The sequence below is a fragment of the Triticum aestivum genome, chromosome 4A (assembly GCF_018294505.1).
Source record: "Triticum aestivum cultivar Chinese Spring chromosome 4A, IWGSC CS RefSeq v2.1, whole genome shotgun sequence".
NCBI classification, from domain to species: Eukaryota; Viridiplantae; Streptophyta; class Magnoliopsida; order Poales; family Poaceae; genus Triticum; species Triticum aestivum.
Window position 1 is genome coordinate 203,023,778 of NC_057803.1, and position 21,202 is coordinate 203,044,979.

Genomic DNA, 21,202 nt, shown 5'->3' on the forward strand with positions numbered 1-21,202 from the left:
AATGAATCTTTTGTTTGGTCAAATGACAGTTGTTGTTGTCGATAAACCACTTGGGCCAATAGATTGAACCATCATAAACATCGCACGAGAGGGACCACAAAACCAGCACCTCTTGCATGCGGCCCAAAATGATGTACGTTGGGAAGGGGTGATGTGTGTTTTCAATATAGAATAATGTACAATTTAGATGTGGTGCCTACCTCTCGATACAGACAACAACCCTGAAGGCAAGGTAGTTAAGGACGAGATATGTACGCTGGGTTTGATGTAGGCCGAACCCAGCAATCCGGGCATCTGGGAGGGAATCCTAAGAACGCACGGGCTCGAGTTTTGGTTGACCGTTATTTGATGGTGACCGGCCCTAACATGAGCTAGGAGGAATCCATTCATGGCAAACACATACCCCTCATTATCGGTCAAAGGGATGATATATATACACTTGGGGAGCCCACATATATCCATGTCGTCACAAAAAACGGCAAGGGGGACGTGGTCGATCAGAAGAACTCGTATACACTGCATGCGGCCCGAAAAAATGTATGGGTACGATGGTGTATGATGTGTTTAAATCCCAAATGCACAACTTCGATGGGCCACGCCAAGTACATTACAAACCAAAAACCGTACCTGACTCCCAGCCTGGTTCAATACCTATGATGTCAGTTTCCCAACTTCGAGGCGGCAGCGGGGGCGGGGGGGAGGGGGGGTCGTCCCAAGCATGCGCTCAAACTTTATTTTGTCTAGCATTGGACACACACACACACACACACACACACACACACACACACACACATATATATATATACATCTATACACATATATAGTGTGCGAATAACTATGGAAGTTGCTCGTTGGATGAAGCCAATCTGATGGTACAGAGATGGCAAATCCGAGCACTAGTGGCCATAGGATATCATCTAGATTCCACCATATTCTGCCACATGTACAATCTAGAAGACTCCATAGTTGAACTTAAGCATAATGCACAAGCAGTTCTCCTTTGTTCCCTGGAATCTTCCTTATCTTAATTGCCCAAACCTTTTTTTCTAAATGAATTGTCACTATTTGTTTTTACCTTTACAATGCACAATTTCATGAATCTTAAAATAGTTCTTTTACAAAACTAATTGATTTTGGATGAGATGAACTATAAGAATTAAACGAACATCTACATCATGCATATCTAGGAGAAGAGGCGGGAAACCGATGAGAGGAGTGGCGAGATACGGTAGCCTGTTTTGAGTGAAAACCTAGTAGAGAAGGAAGCGTGAGCTACACGACGTATGCGCACAGTGCTTACCCATGTACTGCATGTGCTGTCGAAAGGGCTCAGGGTTTTCGTTCGAACTGGGAGCATCAAACAGTGCACATGTACGATCCGTGGGGTTTGGGTTCTGGCCAGTCAAAACACAGGACTCAGATCGCGCACGCAGCGGGGGGGGGGGGGATATCATACGGAAACCAACATTCGGTGGAAACCCGTGAAAACAACGAGAAAAACATGTTTTGAAGTTTAAAAAATGCGGGATGTTAAGACGATGATGTTTTATTGGCACACAAAATTTCAAGTTGAAACACATTAAGAGATGTGAGCTATGAAAAAGACAAAATTAGTGTTGAATAGTGGAGAATAGTAATGTAACTATTCAGGGCGGAATTTGTCTTTTTCATAGCTCACATCTTGTAATATTTTTCAACTTGAAATTTTGTGTCGCAATAAAACATCACCTTCTTAACATCCCACATTTTTTCTGATTTTTATGAAACTTTAAAATATGGTTTCCACGTAATTTTTATTGAATAACGGCTTTCATGAGTGTACCATGTGCTATTTGAAAACATTTCATGAGAAGAATCTCTAAGATGAAAATTGTGAAACCTGCCATGGTGTCACGACATCGCACTTATATGTCGAGGAATTTTTTTTGTCCATTGTGGCGCAAGCTTTATTACAAGCCTCTTACAAACAGGAGCTTCTCTCAAATAAGCCTCGTGGTTCTGATAGGGAAACATCTCCCCCTTGTGGGCAAAACATAATCACTGCCTCTTTTTACCTTGTATTTTCTTTTACGGGCAACATGGAATGATAGGATATACGTGCTGAAATTTAAACTTATTCAGGGTTCGTTTCGCCTTTTTATACACTAATTGAGTTTCCTAGGCATTTAATGTCCATAGTTCAAATCTGAACTATAAATACATGCTCCAGGTCACCGAAATGGCTAGAAAAATTATACATGTGTCCTTCGGTGCATGTTTAGGTCCCATGCCAGGAATGGGAACGAATTACAACCGTACTGGTGTCATGGCTCATATTCAACCATTTCAAATCTCAATTTTTAAGTCACCATAAATCCTAAACTCACTAGAAAGTCATCAAAGGTGGCATGGTGTCACGTCATGGCACACATATGTGGTGGCAAGAACATTGTCCAATTTGGGCCAAGCTTTATTACAAACCTCTTACAAAAACTAGAGCTTATCTCAAAGAAGCCTCATGGTTCTGATAGGGAAACACGTTCCCCTTGTGGGCGAAACGTAATCACTGCCTCTTTTCGCCTTGTATTTTCTTCCACGGGCAACATGGAACCACATGATATCCGTGCTGAAATTTAAACTTATTCAGGGTTCGTTTGGCCTTTTTATACACTAATTGAGTTTCCTAGGCATTTAATGTCCACAATTCAAATCTTAACTACAAATACATGCTCCAGTTTACCAAAATGGCTAGAAAAATTATACATGTGTCCTTGGGTGCATGTTTAGGTCTCATGCTAGGAATGGGGGCGAATTACAACCGTACCTGTGTCCTGGCTCTTCCTCAAACATTTCGAATCTCAGTTTTTAAGTCCCCATAAATCCTACACTCACCAGAAAGTCATCAAAGGTGGCAAGGTGTCATGTCATGGCACATATATGTCATGGTAAAAACATTGCCAATTTGGGCCAAGCTTTATTACAAACCTCTCATGAACCGGAGCCTGTCACAAGAACCCTAATGGTTTCAATAGGCAAACGTGTCCCCTTGTGGGCCAAACGATAATCACTCCCTGTTCTAGCCTCGTATTTTCTTCTACACACGACATGGAACAACTAGAGATTCGGGCTGAACATAGAAATTATTCAGGGTTCGTTTGACCTTTTTATTCATTAATTGAGTTTTCTAGGCATTTAATGTCCATCATTCAAATCCGAACTACAAATACATGCTCTAGTGCACCAAAATGGCTAGAAAAATGTACATGTTTCCTTGGGGTGCATGTTTAGGTCCCATGGAATGAATGGGAATGAATTCAACCTTCTCGCCATCCTGGCGTGGCCACAAACATTGCGAATCATGAAACTTGGTATTGTGTCACTACATGGTATATATAATTATCCAATTTGGGCGAAGCTATATTACAATACAAACCGGAACCTGTCGCAACCCTCGTGGTTCCGGTAGGGAAACATGCCCCTCTTGTGGGTGAAACGATAATCGATGCCTCTTCTCGCCTTGAACTTTGTTTCTACAGGAAACGTAGAATAACAGGAGTTTCGGGCTAAAATTTGAAAATGTTCAGGGTTCGTTTGGCCATTGTATATATATTACTAATTACTAAGATTTTTATGCATTTAATGTAGTCCATAATTCAAATTTGACCTACAACCACATGCCCCGGTGAAGCAAAATGGGTGGAAAATCATACATGTGTCATTGGGTGCATGTTTAGGTCTCGTTTAAGGAATGAGAATGAATTGCAAACTTGTCATCGTCCTGAATCAATGAGAATCTCGGTTTTTTATCCCAATAAATAAAAAAGTCACCCAAAAACATGAAACTTGGCATGGTTTCATGATGTGGCACATATATCCCGTGGTAAGAAAAATCATCCAGTTTGAGAATAGGCGCACACATTAGTAGCCAACAAAGTCCTTTTTGAAAAAAAAGTTGACACGTTAATATCGCAAATGATTGTATTACATTTACGGTGTTGAAATTTAACCATACTCGGTGGCGTGCGTGCAGCTGTTTGATTAGACGGGACTAGCGCGAGAAGTCCACCATGCATCTTCGACGGGACGCGTACGAGCAGTCTGCCGAGTAGGCTCGATGGGACGCATGCATCCTGTCCACCTTGCAGGCTTGACTGGACACGTGCGAGCAGCAAGGCCGCCCATGCTCACCGGGAAGCGAGCTCTTTATCCTCCACGCACCAGCCGCCGACCGCCTCGCTCAAAACTTCTCCATTAATGGGTTAATTAAAGCACCTGGATGGAGGGTGTTTGCTTGTGATCACATGGCAGCATTTGCTTTGTTCATGTTTTCAAGTAGTATTCCGCCCTAATTGAAATTGCCACATAGGGCAACGGATAATACGACCACAAATAAAATGGCAATGGATAATACGATGACAAATTTAGAATGGCGCACATAATAATTGTCTTACATATTCCGGATAATTTAAAATGCCACATGCGGCAAAGCCTGGGAGACATGGGGGCAAGAGAAGAAGGAAATTGCAGACAACGATCTGGATCGCTACTGTCTGTACTCGACGATTGATCGCCGGGCGGTGAAATCCTCGAGCTCCTTCTTCAATTCCTCACGACTTTGCTTGAAAGCAGCCACGGATTGCTCCACCTCCGGCTCGCACTTGATCCGGAGCTTCCTCAAGCCACCCATCAGGTCCTCGATGACTGCTTTCAGCGTCATCTCTGAGGCACTGCTCTGCTCATGCAGCATCTTCCATCCGGCGGCCTCCTCCTCCTTCTCAGTGACCAACTTGATGAGCTTCACATTGTCATCCATGATTTGCTCGACGAGGCCGGTCGCCTTGTCAACCGAGGCATCACTGATCTTGAGCACTTCGTCATGCCGTCGATCAACTCCTGCTGCATAGTGACGCCAGCGAGAATGTCGTCGTCACCGGCTAAGGACTTCAGGAACGCAGGCTCGTCGCGATGGCCGACGCCACGGATGCGCTTGTTAGAGCCCTCGCGTGCCCATGAGAGCTCGTTCGAGGGCTCCATGGCGTGCCCGGACATCTCTGTTGCCGCTGTGGCTTCGCGGTGGGACCTCTCTACTGTTTCCGCGGCCTTGGTCTTTGCTACCTAGTCATATGTCCTTCCTACACTCTTCCTATTGGTCGTGGCGGAACGACTTGACTGAGAAAACCAATTTTGTGGGTGATGAGGAGAGGAACTGTGATGTAATTTTCGAGTGGGTAGTTTTTATAGCCCGGTGCTAACTGTGAACACATATTAGTTGGAGAGGTGTGAACGGATTTCCAATTAATTATTGCATTGTAATCAGCAATGTGACGAGAAACAAGGTCAAAGTTTATTGATGGCAGAAGGTTGACCACGTGGTTGCTCGCCGTTGAGGCAGCCGCGGTGCGCTCCGCTCTGGCGTCCCTGCGCGCGCTCTGCTCGCCGTTGAGGCAAAGTTACAATGGCAACTGTTAATAATTCTTAATAATTGTCTTACATATTCAGGATAATTTAAAATGCCAAATGCCGCAAGGCCCAGAACACTCACGACCTACATGTGAATACAATTAAAATAGAATATAAGCTAAAAGGCTGAGCTAGCGGCCTTCTGACGCTGGTCTTCTCGGACTCCATGATCAGCATAGCACCCTTGCGGCCATGTACTCGCAGACGCATGTGTAACTTACTAATCATCACACACAAGTACTCGTAGACGCATCGTGTGCGATACTCCAAGCCACCGCAAGCAACTAGTTTGCATTTTTCAAAGTTTTTTGTACACACAGAATCACACACGAACTAACTGTATTAACCATCTGCGTTGTAAATTCTCATCGCAAACAGTTCATCCAAGTCGGCTATTTGCCATGTATCACACACATCTTGTTAAGTTGAACCGTTTCTGTTGCGTTCGCTAATCGAAAACAGTTCGTCCGAGTGAACCGTATGCCCTATATCACACAGACCTTGATTTGGCTAACCGTTTATATTGCACTCCCTAATAGCAAACGGTACATCGGAGCAAACTTTATGCCATATATCGCACACACATTGATATGGCTATCCGTTTTTGTTGTTCTGCCTCATCACAAATAGTTCGAACGAGTTAACCGTGTGGCCTGAATCGCACACGCAACTAAAATATGAACCGTGTTTAATGCATCCTCCATCGCAAACATTTTGCACATTTTTGATGGTTTTCATACACCACCGTTTGCGATTACTACATCGCACATAGTTTCTCGAAGGGTCTCCGATCGTAGTGTCGAGTTAGCAAAATCCTGAAGTAGAGTTCAGTGATGTTGAATGTTGTAGCAACTTTAGGCTAGTGGCTATGGATAATTGCGCGCCCAACCTTCGTCCTCTTCAGCAAGACTTCAATATTGTACCGTGGGTGTTGAATGAATACCTTCCTTGCCTCTTGACCATGCAGGTGGTTTCAGAGGTAATCATCGGCGAACTGCTTTGAAAAGTACTAAAAACAAAGCTATGCATAAATCGCTGTTGTAAATTTTGAAATGGCGCAAGGGGTAAAAACAAGATAAAAGAGTTGGTACCATCCTCTAGTTGACTGATGTCTTCTTCATTGTGCAAACAAAGATCTTGCTGTTATTCGTTGCAAGTTTCTTCATCCTAACAATCTTTATTAGTTTCTTGACTTGACTGATATTCATGGACATCTCATTTCCCCATATGCAAAATGGGTCGAACAGTGGGTCTAAGCCTCTAACAGCAGGACCTACACGTGCAATACCAAATGGTAAGAAACCTAAATATTAGAATGATTCCTGCAACTGCACAATAATGTGCTATTAGCCAAAGGACCCTGCTTGAACAAACATCGATGGTAAACCGCAGTGTCTCCCATTGTTTCCCTGCAACACACATAAGGAAGATCTTGATCCGGTTAACTGAGAGTTGCCATACTATCAGTAGAATGTGTATTGAGTACGGCCAAATTCGATTGGTCTCACATGCATAACAATACAAAATTGTACCCACAGCAAATGAAAATCAAATTGCAGAACTAAACCAAATAGATAAATGGATAGCAGAACAAATGAACCAAAGTAGTTAACTGAGCATGACATTGCGGAATAGAAACATGTACTAGAACATAAGACAGTTAAAAAAACAAAGAATGCTTGAGAACAATACTACGAAATGTAGCAATTTTTGGACCAAAGTGTTAGCTGAACATTACATTTCAGAGAATCAATCTGTTAACTGAACATCAGATTGCATATTAACTTACAGAGGACAAATCACTAGAAGGCACTGGCGGTGGCCTCGAGAAAACATCACAAATTGTATTTTAAAGTAGACAACCACGTGGCGGTGTCGACGGTGGCCTCAAAGACGAGGTGCTCCTCCAAGATCTGGTGGTTGACACGCATGTCCACCATAGCGACCTCGTTCGCGCGTGCGACTGCATGCTACTCAGCTCCACATTATACTGCGTGTAAAATGGCTGTGGGCGGCGCTTAATTGGAGGAGGCGGCAGTGATTTCGGTGGAAGGTGTCACTCCATCAGTTGGGGCATGTGGGACGGGAAAGGAGGAGGATGGTGTGGGTGGGGTGTGGATTACCTTAACATATCAACAAGGCCACACAACTAGAAGAAAGGTCGGCGGCTAGGAGGCTACGTAGCAAGAAGAAGGGTCACCGGCGAGGAGGCGACGCTGTAAGAAGAAGGGTCGCCAGCAAGGAGGCGGCGCTGCAAGAAGAAGGGTAGCCGGTGAGGGGGCGGCACTGCAAGACGAAGGGTCGCTGGCGAGGAGGCTGAGCTGCCAGTAAGCATAAGTGAAGGTTTGAACTTGGAAAGCAAGGAGGAACAGTCAAAATGTGGCTTTTGGTAGGAGGGAGGGGGAGGGGAGATAAATATTTCCGCGGTGGCAAAACAATTTTGCTTAGTGCCGCGAGAAACTAGCACGCAAGTGTGGTTCAAGCGGGGGTGGTGGACTGTAGACGACGAACCTTCCTGCATAAGCTAGACAAGACGGTGCACCAAGATATTCTATAACGCATCCCACGCGATTCTTTCTTGTAAACTATTTGTGGCATACCTGATTTTTTTCATTATGTTTTGAAAGACAAAATGGTGTTACGGAGGGAAAGGATGGCGTTTGAATTGCTAGAACATTTACATACAGTGAACATGCAGCTAGTACCTGAGTGTCGTGTTTAATTTTGGAATTATTCCGGGTTCGTTTGGCATTTTTATGCATTAATTGAGTTTCTGGGCATTTAATGTGCATAATTCGAATTTGAATTACAAGCACGTGCTCCAATGCACCAAAGTTTGTTGAAAAATCACACGTGTTTCTTTGGGTGAATTTATAGGTCCCATGCAAGAAATGGGAATAAAATTCAAACATCTCGGTGTCGTGGCTCGGCCGGAATGATTGAGAAACTTGATTTTTTAATTCCTGTAAATCCAAAACACGGCTGAAAATCATGAAACTTGGCATGGTGTCATGACATGGCACCAACATGCTGTAGTAATTTTTTGGTTGAATTGGGACAAGCTTTGGTGTAAGCTTCTTGCAAACCGGAGCTTCCCTCAAGAAGGCTCCTGGTTTTGAGAGGGAACGTGTGACCTCCGTGTGTGAAACGACATTCGTACACTGCCTTCTCCCGCCTTAATTTTTTTTCCACAGGCAGATTACACCAACTAGAAGTATCATGCTAAATTTTGGAATTATTCCATGTTCATTTGGCCTTTTTTATACATTAATTGAGTTTCTGGGCATTTAATGTGCATAATTCAAATTTGAACTACAAGCACGTGCTCCAGTGGACCAAAGTTATTTGAAAAATCACATGTGTGTGCTTGGGTGAATTTCTAGGTCCCATGCAAGAGATGAGAGTGAAATGCAAACATTTGGGCGTCGTGGCTCGGTTGGAAAGATTGAGAAACTTGTTTTTTAATTCCTGTAATTCCAAAACACGGCTGAAAATCATGAAACATGGCATGGTCTCATGACATGGCACCAACATGTTGCGGTAATTTTTTGGCAGAATAGGGACAAGCTTTGGTGTAGGCTTCTTGCAAACCACCTCCGTGAGCGAAACGACATACGTACACTGCCTTCTCCCGCCTTAATTTCTTTACACAGCCGGATTAGACCAAATAGTGTGCTAAATTTTGGAATTATTCCCGGTTCGTTTGGCCTTTTTCATACATTAATTTAGTTTCTGGGCATTTAATGTGAATAATTCAAATTTGAACTACAAGAATAGGCTCCAGTGCCCTAAAGTTGTTTGAAAAATCACATGTGTGTCCTTGGGTGAGTTTCTAGGTCCCATGCAAGAGACTGGAGTGAAATTCAAACACCTGGGCGTCGTGGCTCGACCGGAAAGATTGAGAAACTTGGTTTTTTAATTCCTGTAATTCCAAAACACGCCTAAAAATCATGAAACTTGGCATGGTGTCATGACATGGCACGAACATGTTGTGGTAATTTTTTGGGCCGAATTGGGACAAGCTTTGGTGTAAGCTTCTTGCAAACCGGAGCTTCCCTCAAGAAGGCTCGTGGTTCCGAGAGGGAACGTGTCACCTCCGTGTGTGAAACGACATACGTACACTGCCTTCTCCCGCCTCAATTTTTTGCACAGCCAGATTAGACCAAATAGAAGTATCGTGCTAAATTTTGGAATTATTCCAGGTTCGTTTGGCCTTTTTATACATTAATTGGGTTTCTGGGCATTTAATGTGCATAATTCAAATTTGAACTACAAGCACAAGCTCCAGTGCACCAAAGTTGTTTGAAAAAACACATGTGTGTCCTTGGGTGAATTTGTAGGTCCCATGCAAGAGATGGGAGTGAAATTCAAACATCTGGGTGTCGTGGCTCGGCCGGAAAGATTGAGAAACTTGATTTTTTAATTCCTGTAATTCCAAAACACGCCTGAAAATCATGAAACTTGGCATGGTGTCATGACATGGCACCAACATGCTGCAGTATTTTTTTGGCCGAATTGGGACAAGCTTTGGTGTAAGCTTATTGCAAACCGGAGATTCCCTCAAGAAGGCTCGTGGTTCCGAGAGGGAACGTGTCACCTCGATGTGCGAAACGACATACGTACACTACCTTCGCTCGCCTTAATTTTTTTACACAGGCAGATTAGACCAAATAGAAGTATCGTGCTAAATTTTGGAATTATTCCTGGTTCATTTGGCCTTTTTTATACATTAATTGAGTTTCTGGGCATTTAATGCGCATAATTCAAATTTGAACTACAAGCACATGCTCTAGTGCACCAAAGTTGTTTGAAATATCACATGTGTGCCCTTGGGTGAATTTCTAGGTCCCATGAAAAAGATGGGAGTGAAATTCAAACATCTGGGCATCGTGGCTCGGCGGGAAAGGTTGTGAAACTTGGTTATTAAATTCCTGTAATTCCAAAACACGCCTGAAAATCATGAAACTTGACATGGTCTCATGACATGGCACCAACATGTTGTGGTAATTTTTCTGTCCGATTTGCAAAGGCCCACAAATTGACAATCAAGAAAGTCATTTTGGAACAAGTGTTGTCACATTAAAAATCGGAAACACAAGTATTATTGAAACCGTGGGTGTTCAACTTACCAATTACGTGTGGCCACGCGTCCCCTGTTTTTTATTGTCTAGGAGGTGTAGTGCAGGGTAGCTATTTGTGTATGGGAGGCATGCGATCAGACCCCTGTGCGTGCTCATTGGGAGGAGAGCCCTTTGACCACTGCCCATCACGCACCTCCCTCCCAACATCTCCATTAATGGTGCCCGAGCACTTGTTCTACGGCGTGGCTATATGTCTCACCGGACTGCGATTTAAGAGAGAAAAATGAAAATCTGAAAAGAAAGTTTTGCATGGATCTTGATGTAAGATCCGATGGACCTATATAGCATCGACTGTGACTTATAGCAAGCATGATGAATATAAGGACGATAGTAGTGGATAATAATTGTCTTACATATTTAGAAACATAGTTAAAAAAGCCACATGCAGCAATGCCCGAAATACACAAGGGAAAAAGAAGAAGGAAGACAATGATCTGGCTCGCTGATCTCTACTTTCTTGATGCATTGCTGCAGGCCGTGGGAACTAGTCTCCATGGTGAGCAGCCACGAGCTCTTTCTTGTCCTCAAGATGCTGCTTGAGAGCATCCATAGATTCCTGCACCAGCCTTCTGCGTCGGATGCGCAACATGGCATTCTCGTTCATAAGTTTCTCGACGATGACGCCGGTCCTCTTCAACAAGGAAGTGGTCTACTCCTACTGCTCCGCACTTCCGACGATCTTCGGCCGTAGCAGGTCGTGCTCGGCCCGGAGCTTCGCATTGCTCTCATTTAGTTGCCGAATGACGTCGATAGACTGTTCAAATGAGGCTTTCAGGTCATCCTGCAACCTCTCCAACCTAGAGATTTGATCCATCTACCTAAGGACGAGGGCACGCATGCGCCTGTAAGAGTCCTCGCCTACCCACGAGCCATTTTCCCACGCCGCCGCGGTGCGGGAGGACATCTCTGCTGCATTCATGACGCGGCGGGACATCTCTTCTGCTTCCGTGGCATGGCCGGACCAGTCTGCTGCATAGACGGCACGGAGGGTCCTCCGTGCTGCTTTGGCAGCACGGCAGAACCTCTTTGCTGCTACGGCCGTGCGGCGCGACATGTTGGCTGCTTTCGCGGCGAGGCGGGACATCTCTCATGCTCCCGCTTCTAGGCTCGCTTCTCCCTGGTGGCAATCTCTCGACCTAGAACTCACGCTGGCCATGGCAGACGCAAGGGAACAATGATGAATGACTTGTTTGTTTTTGACTTTTTGTGGATGAGGGGCTGAGGAGGAACGTGCAGTCATCTTGGCGTAGTAGTATTTACAACCGCGTAGTAATACACTCCTAAGTGGGAAATCGTTTAGGTTTTGATTGGTGTGAATTGGTTTGCAATTTGGAATGTGACGGGACGCGGCCTCCCTATTCTTCTAATAAAAATTGTGACAGGACGCATTCTCAAACTTTACTGACGGTTATAACTGCGGCACTATTCCTGGAAGGCGTAACGTGGGCATGTACACCTTCTCGGCCGCGTACGTGGCGTTTGCACCATTGGGTGCACCGCAATAGGCAATGTCAGCACACATCTTGTTCCAACAACCATGCACGCTCGTTATTACCATTGCACATGCTTCTTTTAATTAGAATGGGTGTGGCCGTCTAGCGCACACACGTTGATCTATCTAACTGTTTCAGTTTGTTCTGGCTAATCGCAAACAGTTCATCCATGTGAAGTGTATGCCATCAATCGCAGACACTTTGATCTGGCTTACCCGTTTCTATTCGGTTACCTAATCGCAAACAGTTAATCCTTCTGAACCGTATGCCCTCAATCACACACACCTTGATCTGGCTGACCGTTTCTTTTGTGTTTCCTACTCACAAATAGTTCATCCTAGTGAACTGTATGCTGTATATCGCACACACTTTCATCTGGCTGCCCATTTCTTTTATGTTGCCTAATCACAAACACTTCATCTGAGTGAAACTTATGCTCTATGTCGCACACGCTTTCATCAGGCTGCCCATTTCTTTTGTTCCACCTCATCGCAAAAAGTTCATTGGACTGAATCGTAAGCCCTGGATCGCACACGCAACTAAAATCTGAACCGTGTTTGATGCATCCTCCATTGCAAACATTTTGCACTTTTTTGACAGTTTTTTACATCCTCGTTTCTGACTGATGCATCGCACACAGTTTCATGAAAGGGTCTCTGGTCGTAGTGTCGCGTTAGCAGCATCCTACAGTAGTGAATCTATGCTTTCCTTATCTACTCGGGCACTATCTAAATCAGTTCATTCTTATTCCTTATCTATCTTCTTCTTACCGGAGTAGTTTCATAGTCTATCTTATTACTCGAGCGTTCGATTCTCATCATAATCGTCATTCATATTTTCTACCTGAGTGCTCTCGACGTTGTTCATCTTCTCTCTTCAGCTCTTGCTTCTCCTCATCCTCTTTTCTTCCGTCTTGCTCCTAAGATTTCGGGACGAGATATTCTAATAGTGGAGGAGAGTAGTAACGTGATACGTCTCCAACGTATCTATAATTTTTGATTGTTCCATGCTATTATATTATCAACCTTGGATGTTTTATATGCATTTATATGCTATTTTATATGATGTTTGGGACTAACCTATTAACCTAGAGCCCAGTGCCAGTTTCTGTTTTCCCCTTGTTTCAGTGTTTTGCAGAAAAGGAATACCAAATGGAGTCCAAACGGGATGAAACCTTCGAAAAAGTTATTTTTGGAAGGAAAGCAAAACAGGAGACTTGGAGTGCACGCCAGGGTATCAATGAGGAGAGCATGAGGCAGGGGGCGCGCCCACCCCCCTGGGCGCACCCTCCACCCTCATGGGCCCCTCGTGGCTCCCCTGATGTATTTCTTCCGCCTATATATATATCCATATACCCTAAAACTATCAGAGACCACAATAGATCGGGAGTTCCGCCGCTAGAAGCCTTCGTAAGCACCGAAAACCAATCTAGACCCGTTCCGGCACCCTGCCGGAGGGGGGAATCCCTCTTCGATGGCCATCTTCATCATCTCGGTGCTCTCCATGACGAGAGGGAGTAGTTCTCCCTCGGGGCTGAGGGTATGTACCAGTACCTATGTGTTTGATCTCTCTCTCTCTCTCGTGTTCTTGAGGTGATACGATCTTGATGTATCACGAGCTTTGCTATTATAGTTGGATCTTATGATGTTTCTCCCCCACTACTCTATTGTAATGGATTGAGTTTTCCCTTTGAAGTTATCTTATCGGATTGAGTCTTTAAGGATTTGAGAACACTTGATGTATGTCTTGCGTGGGATACCCGTGGTGACAATGGGGTATTCTATTGATCCACTTGATGTATGTTTTGGTGATCAACTTGCGGGTTCCGTGACCTTGGGAATCTATGCATAGGGGTTGGCACACGTTTTCATCTTGACTCTCCGTTAGAAACTTTGGGCCACTCTTTGAGGTTCTATGTGTTGGTTGAATAGATGAATCTGAGATTGTGTGATGCATATCGCATAATCATACCCACAGATACTTGAGGTGACATCGGAGTATCTAGGTGACATTAGGGTTTTGGTTGATTTGTGTCTTAAGGTGTTATTCTAGTACGAACTCTAGGGCTGTTGTGACACTTATAGGAATAGCCCAACGGATTGATTGGAAAGAATAACTTTGAGGTGGTTTCGTACCCTACAATAATCTCCTTGTTTGTTCTCCGCTATTAGTGACTTTGGAGTGACTATTTGTTGCATGTTTAGGGATAGTTATATAATCCAATTATGTTATTATTGTTTAGAGGACTTGCACTAGTGAAAGTATGTACCCTAGGCCTTGTTTCAACGCATTGCAATACCATTTATGCTCACTTTTATCATTAGTTACCTTGCTGTTTTTATAATTTCAGATTACAAAAACCTATATCTACCATCCATATTACACTTGTATCACCGTCTCTTCGCCGAACTAGTGCACCTATACAATTTACCATTGTATTGGGTGTGTTGGGGAAACAAGAGACTCTTTGTTATTTGGTTGCAGGGTTGCTTGAGAGAGACCATCTTCATCCTATGCCTCCTACGGATTGATAAACCTTAGGTCATCCACTTGAGGGAAATTTTCTACTATACTACAAACCTCTGCCCTTGGAGGCCCAACAACGTCTATAAGAAGAAGGTTGTGTAGTAGACATTAAGCTCTTTTCTGGTGCCGTTGCCGGAGAGGTTAGCGCTTGAAGGTATATCTTTAGATCTTGCAATCGAATCTTTTTGTTTCTTGTTTTAGCACTAGTTTAGTTTATAAAAGAAAACTACCAAAAAATGGAATTAAGGTAACTCATATGCTTCATATTTTTAATATCTATCATGAAAATAAGGATTCCGATAATTGTGCTCAAGTGCTAGAGGAAGAATGCATTAGAATGTTTGGCACTAAATATTTGAAAGATCAGCATGATTGCAATATTGTTAGTATGAATTCCTTGAATATCCATGATTCTAATGATATGCAAAGCCACAAGCTTGGGGAAGCTATGTTTGATTAAGATGATATTTTTTGTCCCCCAAGTTTTGATGGGAAAATTTATTATGATGAAAGCATGCCTCCTATTTAGGATGGTTATATTGATGAAAGTGGATTTGGAGAGGTTATGACTTTATTTAGTAATGATTCCACTATTCCGGAAGAGGTTTAAATTGATTATGAGAACAAAGTAGCTATCTATGATGATTATTGTGATGACTTGTATGCTATAAATAATAATGATATCAATGAAACTTGTCATCATGATTTTAGTTTTCAATTGGATTATGCCTCACATGATAATTATTTTGTTGAGTTTGCTCGCACTATTATTCATGAGAAGAATTTTGCTTGTGTGGAGAGTAATAAAATTTATATGCTTGTAGATCATGAAAAGAATGCTTTAGTTGCTGGTTATATTGTTTAACTCATTCATGATGATACTTAAAATTATTATGATGGAGGAACATATGCTTGTAGAAATTGCAATAATATCAAGTTTCCTCTCTATACACTTAAAATCTTGAAGTTATGCTTGTTTTACCTTCCTATGCAAGTTGATTCTTGTTCCCACAAGTTGTTTTCTCACAAAATCACTATGCATAGGAAGTGGGTTAGACTTAAATGTGCTAGTCATATTCTTCATGATGCTCTCTTTATATTTCAATTCTTATCTTTTATGTGAACATCATTGAAATCATCATGCCTAGCTAGGGGCGTTAAACGATAGCGCTTGTTGGGAGGCAACCCAACTTTATTTTTGTTCCTTGCTTTTTGCTCCTGTTTAGTAATAAATAATTTATCTAGCCTCTTTTATGATTGAGTTTTTATGTTTTAATTAGTGTTTGTGCCAAGTAGAACCTTTGGGAAGACTTGGGGAAAGTCTTGTTGATCATGCTATAAAAAACAGAAACTTTAGCGCTCACGAGAATTGCTGCCATTTTTATTTGGAAAGTGCTATTTAGTTAATTATTTTTTAAGATGATTTATATAAATTCCTCACGTACAGCAATTTATTTTTGAAATTTTTGGGGTTCCAGAAGTTTGCGTTAGTTACATATTACTACAGACTGTTCTGTTTTTGACAGATTCTGTTTTTCGTGTGTTGTTTGCTTATTTTGATGAATCTATGGCTAGGAAAATAGTTTATAAACCATAGAGAAGTTTAGATACAGTAGGTTTAAAACCAATATAGATAAAGAATGAGTTCATTACAGTACCTTGAAGTGGTGTTTTGTTTTCTTTCGCTAACGGAGCTCACGAGTTTTCTGTTAAGTTTTGTGTTGTGAAGTTTTCATGTTTTGGGTGAAGATTCCATGGACTACGGAATAAGGAGTGGCAATATCCTAAGCTTGGTGATGCCCAAGGCACCCCAAGGTAATATTAAAGGACAACCAAGAGCCTAAGCTTGGGTATGCCCCGGAAGGCATCCCCTCTTTCGTCTTCGTTCATCTGTAACTTTACTTGGAGCTATATTTTTATTCGCCACATGATATGTGTTTTGCTTGGAGCGTCATTTTATTTTATTTTGTTTTGCTTGCTGTTTGAATAAAATACCAAGATATGAAATTATTAAATGTTAGAGAGTCTTCATATAGTTGCATAGTCATTCGACTACTCATTGATCTTCACTTATATCTTTCGGAGTAGTTTGTCATTTGCTCTAGTGCTTCACTTATATCCTTTTAGAGCACGGTGGTGGTTTTATTTTATAGAAATAGATGAACTATCATGCATCACTTATATTGTTTTGAGAGTCCTAGACAGCATGGTAATTTGCTCTGGTTATGAATTTAGTCCTAATATGATGGGCATCCAAGAGGGATATAGTAAAAACTTTCATATAAAGTGCATTGAATACTATGAGAAGTTTGATACTTGATGATTGTTTTGAGATATGAAGATGGTGATGTTCGAGTCATGCTAGTTGAGTAGTTATGAATTTGAGAAATTCTTGTGTTGACGTTGGTGATTCCCGTAGCATGCACGTATGGTGAACCGTTATGTTAAGAAGTCGGAGCATGATGTATTTATTGATTGTCCTCCTTATGAGTGGCGGTCGGGGACGAGCGATGGTCTTTTCCTACCAATCTATCCCCCCTAGGAGCATGCACGTAGTACTTTGTTTCGATAACTAATAGATTTTTGCAATAAGTATGTGAGTTCTTTATGACTGATGTTGAGTCCATGGATTATACGCACTCTCACCCTTCCATCATTGCTAGCCTCTCTAGTACCGCGCAACTTTCTCCGGTACCATAAACCCACCATATACCTTCCTCAAAACAGCCAGCATACCTACCTATTATGGCATTTGCATAGCCATTCCGAGATATATTGCCATGCAACTTTCCCCTGTTCCGTTTACTATGACACGCTCCATCATTGTCATATTGCTTTTCATGATCATGTAGTTGACATTGTATTTGTGGCAAAGCCACCATTCATAATTCTTTCATACATGTCACTCATGCATCATTGCACATCCCGATACACCGCCGGACACATTCATATAGAGTCCTACTTTGTTCTAGTATCGAGTTGTAATCTTTGAGTTGTAAATAAATAGAAGTGTGATGATTATCATTAATAGAGCATTGTCCCAAAAAAGAGAAAGGCCAAATAAAAAAAAGAAATGCCAAATAAAAAAAGAAATGCAAAAAAAGAGAAAGTCCAAAAGGGGGGCAATGCTACTATCCTTTTACCACACTTGTACTTCAAAGTAGCACCATGATCTTCATGATAGAGAGTCTCTTGTTTTGTCACTTTCATATACTAGTGGGAAATATTCATTATAGAACTTGGCTTGTATATTCCAACAATGGGCCTCCTCAAGTGCCCTAGGTCTTCGTGAGCAAGCAGGTTGGATGAACACCCACTTAGTTTCTTTTGTTGAGCTTTCGTACATTTATAGCTCTAGTGCATCCGTTGCATGGCAATCCCTACTCACTCACATTGATATCTATTAATGGGCATCTCCATAGCCCGTTGATACGCCTAGTTGACATGAGACTATCTTCTCCTTGTTCTCTTCTCCACAACCACCATTCTATTCCACCTATAGTGCTATATCCATGGCTCATGCTCATATATTGCGTGAAGATTGAAAAAGTTTGAGAACATCAAAAGTATGAAACAATTGCTTGGCTTTTTATCAGGGTTGTGCATGATTTAAATATGTTGTGTGGTGAAGATGGAGCATAGCCAGACTATATTATTTTGTATGGATAGCTTTCTCTGGCCATGTTATTTTGAGAAGACATGATTGCTTTGTTAGTATGCTTGAAGTATTATTATTTTTATGTCAATATTAAACTTTTGTCTTGAATCTTATGGATCTGAATATTCTTCCCACAATAAAGAGAACTACATGGATAAATATGTTAGGTAGCATTCCACATCAAAAATTCTGTTTTTATCATTTACCTACTCGAGGACGAGCAGGAATTAAGCTTGGGGATGCGGATACGTCTCCAACGTATATATAATTTTTGATTGTTCCATGCTATTATATTATCAACCTTGGATGTTTTATATGCATTTATATGCTATCTTATATGATTTTTGGGACTAACCTATTAACCTAGAGCCCAGTGCCAGTTTCTGTTTTTCCCTTGTTTCAGTGTTTTGCAGAAAAGGAATATCAAATGGAGTCCAAACGGAACGAAACCTTCGGAAAAGTTATTTTTGGAAGGAAAGCAATTCAGGAGACTTGGAGTGCACGTCAGGGGATCAACAAGGAGAGCACGAGGCAGGGGGGCACGCCCACCCTCCCTGGGCGCGCCCTCCACCCTCGTGGGCCCCTCGTGGCTCCCCTGATGTATTTCTTCCGCCTATATATATATATATATCCATATACCCTAAAACTATCAGAGACGACAATAGATCAGGAGTTCCACCACTAGAAGCCTCAGTAGCCACCGAAAACCAATCTAGACCCGTTCCGGCACCCTGCCGGAGGGGGGAATCCCTCTCCGGTGGCCATCTTCATCATCCCGGTGCTCTACATGACAAGGAGGGAGTAGTTCTCCCTCGGGGCTAAGGGTATGTACCAGTAGCTATGTGTTTGATCTCTCTCTCGTGTTCTTGAGGTGATACAATCTTGATGTATCGCGAGCTTTGCTATTATAGTTGGATCTTATGATGTTTCTCCCCCTCTACTCTCTTGTAATGGATTGAGTTTTCCTTTTGAAGTTATCTTATCGTATTGAGTCTTTAAGGATTTGAGAACACTTGACGTATGTCTTGCCTGGGATACCCGTGGTGACAATGGGGTATTCTATTGATCCACTTGATGTATGTTTTGGTGATCAACTTGCGGGTTCCGTGACCTTGGGAATCTATGCATAGGGGTTGGCACACGTTTTCGTCTTGACTCTCTGGTAGAAACTTTGGGGCACTCTTTGAGGTTCTATGTGTTGGTTGAATAGATGAATCTGAGATTGTGTGATGCATATCGTATAATCATACCCACGGATAATTGAGGTGGCATTGGAGTATCTAGGTGACATTAGGGTTTTGGTTGATTTGTGTCTTGAGGTGTTATTCTAGTATTAACTCTATGGTTGTTTGTGACACTTATAGGAATAGCCCAACGGATTGATTGGAAAGAATAACTTTGAGGTGGTTTCGTACCCTACCATAATCTCTTTGTTTGTTCTCCTCTATTAGTGACTTTGGAGTGACTCTTTGTTGCATGTTGAGGGATAGTCATATGATCCAATTATGTTATTATTGTTGAGAGGACTTGCACTAGTGAAAGTATGAACCCTAGGCCTTGTTTCAACGCATTGCAATACCGTTTACGCTCACTTTTATTATTAGTTACCTTGCTGTTTTTATAATTTCAGATTACAAAAACCTATATCTACCATCCATATTGCACTTGTATCACCATCTCTTCGCCGAACTAGTGCACCTATACAATTTACCATTGTATTGGGTGTGTTGGGGACACAAGAGACTCTTTGTTATTTGGTTGCAGGGTTGCTTGAGAGAGACCATCTTCATCCTATGCCTCCTATGGATTGATAAACCTTAGGTCATCCACTTGAGGGAAATTTGCTACTGTCCTACAAACCTCTGCACTTGGAGGCCCAACAACGTCTACAAGAAGAAGGTTGTGTAGTAGACATCATAACGCCCAGAGACCGATGCGCCAGGTGTCTTCCATTTAATTGTCGTCATTTCCATGTCATTCACTTGCGTGTTGCACTTTACCATGTCATCATGTGCATTTCATCGGCATGTTTTCAAAATTTGCATTCGTTTGGGTCTCCTAGTTCTGAGCCCAACCATACTCGCGCGCGCCCATGGCACCTCCAAAATATTATTTTATAAGTGGCACAAAAACGTTCTCGGAATGGGCCGAGAGTTGACGAGCGGTCTCGGTGTATCACCGATAGACCGCCTGTGAAATTTCTTCCCATTTGGAGGTGGTTTGATGCCCCAACGGTTAACCGCGTTAGCCGCCAGCCGTTTTAGTACTCCGAGATGAACCCGACCCTTTTCCCTGCTTCTCTTTGCAGCCCAACTGCTCTGCACACCAGCCCACTAGCCCATCTGACTCTTTTCCATGCTCATCACCGTCGGACTGCGATCGTGTCAGCGTACCCCTCTCCTAGCTCCCTCTAGCTATTTAAACATCCCCTCCCTTCCATTTTTGTCTAAACCTACCCCTAGCCTCCTCCCACCTCTCAACCACCACAACCTCTGCCTCATTTTCCGCATCAGCAGATCCCCCGCCGCCACACGGGCCAACCGCCGCCTGTGTCGCCGCTTCCCGCCAACCGCACCTCGCCATGTTGTCCCAACCGCCACTAGCGACCGCGCGGCACGCCCGGGTCAGGAGATGCTGCGGCCACCGCCCGCGAGCGCCCGAGCAAGCCCCGCCGCCCGTACGCCATGCCGCCTCCCGCGCGAGTAGCCTCGAGCCAAGCCGCCTTGATGATGCCGCCCGTCCTCGTCGCCCTCACGCCGCCTCCTCGACGGAGACCACCGGCGCCACCCCCGCTCGAGCTCCGCCGTCTGCGGCGCCCGGCCGCCGGGCCCTCATCGCCGCACGCATGCCGGACTCCATCCCCTCGTCTCCACTATGCCAGATCCGGCTGGATCCACCATCCCTGGCCTCCTGTGCCCTCTGATCCGGTGAGTCTCCGCCGCGCT